Below are 6,106 nucleotides of genomic sequence, written 5' to 3'. Positions count from 1 at the left end.
TGCAGTATGCAGAACTAGGGGTTACTGGAACTCTGGGCTTTATGAGCAAAGAGCTAGGTGATAGATTCTAGAACACAGAGGCCAGAGAGAGGTTTGGGCATCTCACCATCTTCCCCTGTGCCAGCTCTCTTAAAGACACACACTAAGAAAAAAGAAAGATACTGATATATGCACAGAGGTGGAAGGAGACAGGGACAGGGAGAAACCCAGAGATGTCAGAAAGGGATGCAAGGAGAGAGGGGCTTGGAACACCCAAGGGACTGACAGGACCCAAGTGCTAGACCTCACACTCAGCACATATTCCCCGATGTTCCTTAACGCTGTCCCACCCTACTCCCATTAATCATGCTCTACCACTTGGTCACCTCCATTTCCCCCACTCCGCTGAGTAGCCGCCTCTAGTTACTGCACCATGCCTACTACTACCTCAGATTCCTCATGCCCTATAAAATATGACTACTGTGCCCTCACCCTCTGCTCCACATTACCTCCCTTTACTCATTCTCAGCACCTCCTTCACCTCTCTTCATTTAATGTGCTCTGTTCCACCCTCATTTACTGGAATCTGCCCTACATTACACCCGTTTAATCAGACTCTGCCCCACATTATATATTACATATGCATGTTCACTCTACTGCTTTTTCACCCCCATTCTCATTCTACCTTTTATTCCCTTGTCCCCTTACACTGTCTTGTATCCACTTATATTCATTCACGCTGGGCCTTGTGTTACTGTAATTCCGTAACCCTCTACTTGCTATAACCCAAGCTCTCTCACATGCTTTCCTTCTCCACCTCCTTTCACTCCCACTCAGACTCTCATTTCCTACTTTAACCTTCACTGCCTGACGCTGCATCAAATGACTCCCATCCACTCTCATGTGGCCCATCCTTCAGCTTTATTCATTGACTCTGGCTCTCATTCCCGCCTCATTCACTCTCTTTCTGCCCCTTCTTCACTTCTATTTTCCCAAGGGCTGCCCCCATATTACTTGCATTTCCTGGAACTGTATTACTCTCAAACACTAGCCCAAGTTATCCACACATACTCACTCTACGCTTGATTCCTTCTGTTCTTTCTCATTTTTCACTGCCTCTATCCTCACTGCCTCCATTTACTTGCATACTGCCTCTCATTATCTCATTCATTTAAAGTCCCTCCCAATGTAACTCCTGTTTCCACTCATCACTCTTGTTCTGCTCCTGATTCATGTTGAGTTGATCCCACTTCATCCCATAGTACCCTCATTGAGTCATACTCTGTCTCAGATATACCACTTTTTACTCACATTGGGCCTCATTTCCCCCACTTTACTCACCTTGGGCCTCATTTCCCCCACTTTACTCACCTTGGGCCAAGTGACCTGCACCCTCTCTCCTTTTGCTGTATAATAGCCAGTTCTTCACCTTCTTCTGCTCTTTAATTCCATCCTCTATCACTCTGACCATCTTCACCTCCATTCACATACATGCTTCAGCTCATTCACCTGGGCTGATTCTCACTGGGATCCCTACCCATTACTGGAATGCTACCCTGCATTATCTCAATCTAATCCCAGTCAGTCCAATCTAATCTAATATGCCAGCAAATTTGGAAAACTCAGCAGTGGCCACAGGACTGGAAAAGGTCAGTTTTCATTCCAATCCCAAAGAAAGGCAATGTCAAAGAATGCTCAAACTACCACACAATTGCACTCATCTCACATGCTAGTAAAGTAATGCTCAAAATTCTCCAAGCCAGACTTCAACAATACATGAATCTTGAACTTCCAGATGTTCAAGCTGGTTTTAGAAAAGGCAGAGGAACCAGAGATCAAATTGCCAACATTTGCTGGATCATCGAAAAAGCAAGAGAGTTACAGAAAAACATCTATTTCTGCTTTACTGACTATGCCAAAGCCTTTGACTGTGTGGATCACAATAAACTGTGGAAAATTCTGAAAGAGATGGGAATACCAGACCACCTGACCTGCCACTTGAGAAATCTGTATGCAGGTTAGGAAGCAACAGTTAGAACTGGACATGGAAGAACAGACTGGTTCCAAATAGGAAAAGGAGTACATCAAGACTGTATATTGTCACCCTGTTTATTGAACTTATATGCAGAGTACATCATGAGAAACGCTGGACTGGAAGAAACACAAGCTGGAATCAAGATTGCCAGGAGAAATATCAATAACCTCAGATATGCGGATGACACCACCTTTATGGCAGAAAGTGAAGAAGAACTAAAGAGCCTCTTGATGAAAGTGAAGGAGGAGAGTGAAAAAGTTGGCTTAAAGCTCAACATTCAGAAAACAAAGATCATGGCATCTGGTCCCGTCACTTCATGGCAAATAGATGGGGAAACAGTGGCTGACTTTATTTTTGAGGGCTCCAAAATCACTTCAGATAGTGACTGCAGCCATGAAATTAAAAGACGCTTACTCCTTGGAAGAAAAGTTATGACCAACCTGGATAGTATATTCAAGAGCAGAGACATTACTTTGCCAACAAAGGTCCATCTAGTCAAGGCTATGGTTTTTCCAGTAGTCGTGTATGGATGTGAGAGTTGGACTATAAAGGAAGCTGAATGCCGAAGAATTGGTGCTTTTAAACTGTGGTGTTGGAGAAGACTCTTGAGAGTCCCTTGGATTGCAAGGAGATCCAACCAGTCCATCCTAAAGGGGATCAGTCCTGAGTGTTCATTGGAAGGACTGATGTTGAAGCTGAAACTTCAGTACTTTGCCCACCTGATGCAAAAAGCTGACTCATTTGAAAAGACCCTGATGATGGGAAAGATTGAGGGCAGGAGGAGAAGGGGACGACAGAGGATGAGATGGTTGGATGGCATCACCGATTCAATGGACATGAGTTTGGGTAAACTCCGGGAGTTGGTGATGGACAAGGAGGCCTGGCGTGCTATGCTCCATGGGGTTGCAAAGAGTTGAACACGACTGAGCGACTGAACTCAACTGAATCCCAGTCTGCCTCTCATTCACCTCTGGCCAGTTTCCTTCCTCATAGTATCCTCACTCAAACAAACTCGACCCAATTCACTTATTTACATTCTACCACATATTCATGTCCATTTCATTTTATTCTCTCCCTTGTGCACCCCATTCTTCCTTCTGTGCCTCGCATGACTTTCATTCTCTGCTACTTTTCCCCTAAATTAGCCTCTTTTTACTCATACTGTGCCCCATAGACTGTCATTCATGTACACTTCAATCCTTGGTACTCATATCAACTTGCACGCTCTTGCTTTATCAACCCCATTCACATTCACCACCTTTCATTGCCCCATTCACTCACAGTCCCCTTCCAATTTCACTTTTTGTCCCTTAGATGGTACCTCATTTTCCCATCATTTACTCAGTGTCATCCATAAATTGATTCAAATTGATTCAAAATTGAATGCATAGTCATTCCCTCATGCCCCACACTACCCACATTCACTCCACTCTACTGCTCATTCATCTCCCTGCCATCATCCTTTGTCTCTCCTCACCCTTTCATTCCCAATCTGTCCTTCATCATTATTCACCCCTCCTGCCCCCACAGGTCCCATGTGTCTCTGTTTAGTGACACATCTGTCAAGACAGAAAAGTCTGATATATTGTTCAGGATTCAGTTTGGCTGCACATACAAACACCACTCTAAATGGATGGAACAGGATGGAAAGTGATCATTCTCTTGGAGGCAGGCAGTTGAGGGCTAGAGCGGCAGCTCCAAGATCACCAAAGAGCTGGCTGCTCCTGTGCTGTACCTCTGCCAAACTCACCTGCTACCTCATGGTCCAAAATGACCACTCACAATAGCAATGGTTTTGAGAAAATGTATCTTAAGAGCAATTGTAATGACTCACCAGTGAGGCGGGGCGGGGGCTTTGAGTGAGAGTGTCACATGGTGCAGATTCTGTGGTGGGACCAGCTAGCTGTCACATTTCCACACCCCTTCACCTAGCTATCTGGTGCTTAGGCTACTGAATGAATTTGTACCCATAAGGACTGATGGTAGAGGATGCCTAGGACAGAGAGTGGGCATCCTAGCTCCATAGCAGAAAAATTGGTCTCACATAGTTTGTGGATATGCACTCTGAATCCTGGGACAGTTTCTGTAGGTCTGTATCACTAGTTCAGGGACATTTTTGGATCTGGCAGTCACTGTATTCCAAGACCCACCAACTCTGTAGGATTTTCCTCTCTATGTAGGGGTGTGTGTATGTATGTATAAGTACAAGGTGGTAGAGACATTATGTTTACAGGCTGGAAGAGGCCAGAATAACATGGGCCCTAAAGGTCCAGATCCTCCTATTTTCCACCTTCTGATGCATTCAGAGTTGACAAGTTTTGTATCTAGGAGGTGCAAATCCTTAAGAGTGCAAGAGACCTGAGTTACTTCTCTGCTTTCTCTCTTTGCTTTGTCTGTTAGGAAGCTCCATATATATTCCTAGCCAAAAAAAATTTGTTGCCTTGTTTTTAATTGTTCTGGAATAAGGACCCTCAGATACTTTCCAGAAGTTCTGTGGTATACCAAATAAACAAAGTATTATTGGATAGAAGTTAAAGATCTGATCTTGGGAACCTGTGTGACCTTGGGCAAGTTACTTAGTATCTCTGGGACTCAGTTTCCTCAACCGACAAGAGGGAGGACCACAGGATTGTTCACAGAAATGGGGGAGTATCTGAGCCAGGTCATATGTGCTTCACACAGTGTCTGGCACACAGGAGATAATGAGCTAGGTCTGAGCCTCCATTATCACTTACTGGGCCCATTGGCAGAAGCCTCCTCACTATTCTTCCTGTTTTCATCCTTGCCCTCTGAAATCTGTTATCCACAAAGCAGCCTGCAGGTCATCTTTTTATTTTTTCCTTCTTCTTAGTAAAAGTTTTATACAGACACATGTCTAATTTTATCTTAATCATCAGTATGTCATCATCAGTTATATATTAGCACTTGCTATGTGCCAGGGATTGTTCTAAACTATTTACAATTAACAGTTCATTTGTCACTACAGTCTTATAGGTAAGTGCTGTCATTATCCTCATTTTATAGATGAGGAAATTAAGCCCAGAGGAGTTAAGTCCTGCCCTAGATTACATAGCTGTTTCTATCATTTTATTTGGTTGGTCGGTTCTGTTTTCTTCCCTGCTATATTCCCAATGTCTAGAACACTACCAGGCACACAGGAGGAGCTACTGCGCAGCTCATATTCTAGTGGTGCAATACAGGCAATAGAAAAAAAGAGTCAAATATACATGTATTTTAAAAGTTAATATATAATGCTAGATTGCTTCAGACTGGACTTTAAAAAATCTGACCCCTCTCCTGTTAATGGCATCCCATTATGTCCAGAAGGAAATAGGAGCTCTGTCCCTGGCAGGGGAGGCCGTAGGGCATCTGCCACCCTTTCACTTCTCCCTTGCCCACAATTCCTACATTCCCAACACACTGACATTGTTTCTGTTCCTCCAATATGCCAAACCAGTCCTACTTCAGGCAGGGCCTTTGCAACAACCTCACCTTCCACCACAAAGCTCTTTGATTCAGATATTTGTGTGGCTAGCTCCTTTGATCAGCGTAACTGTAACCTCCGACAAATGGAGATCGTTCCTGCCCATCCTGAGAAAACAGCCTCCTAGCCACTGCTTAACAGATCCCCTTCATCCCGGTGTGTGTTTACGTACTAGGTGGCCGTTTATTTATTCTTCAGCAGCTTGTTTGGCTGCACACCGTCCTTCAAACGCTAGACTGTAAACTCCCAGCCTTGGCCACTGGATGGAGCCAGTGACTTTTTCCTACTCTCAGCCTTTGTGCACGCTGAACAATTCTGCCACGCATGCCGACTTCCTATTCAATTACACCTGCAAACCTGATGCTGCCCTCCAGGTTCAAGACATCAAATTCCCTCCTGCTAGCGTTTTCTTTATTGGGCATTTCCCCTCCCACAATAAGGAAGCCGGTCTTTGGAGTCTTAGGAATGACGGCCTCTGTAGATCATAAACACCTGTTCTACAACTGCATCCCTAGAAGGGAGAAGCGGTAGGCGCGGCCATCCCCCCGTCAGAGCAGTGACGTCACCGGAGCGGCCATTTTCTTCTGCGCCTGCGCTGCGCCCCATTG

The sequence above is a fragment of the Capra hircus genome, assembly GCF_001704415.2.
Source record: "Capra hircus breed San Clemente chromosome X unlocalized genomic scaffold, ASM170441v1, whole genome shotgun sequence".
Classification (NCBI taxonomy): Eukaryota; Metazoa; Chordata; class Mammalia; order Artiodactyla; family Bovidae; genus Capra; species Capra hircus.
The sequence above is the reverse complement of the archived record's forward strand: the minus strand, read 5'-3'. Positions refer to the sequence as shown.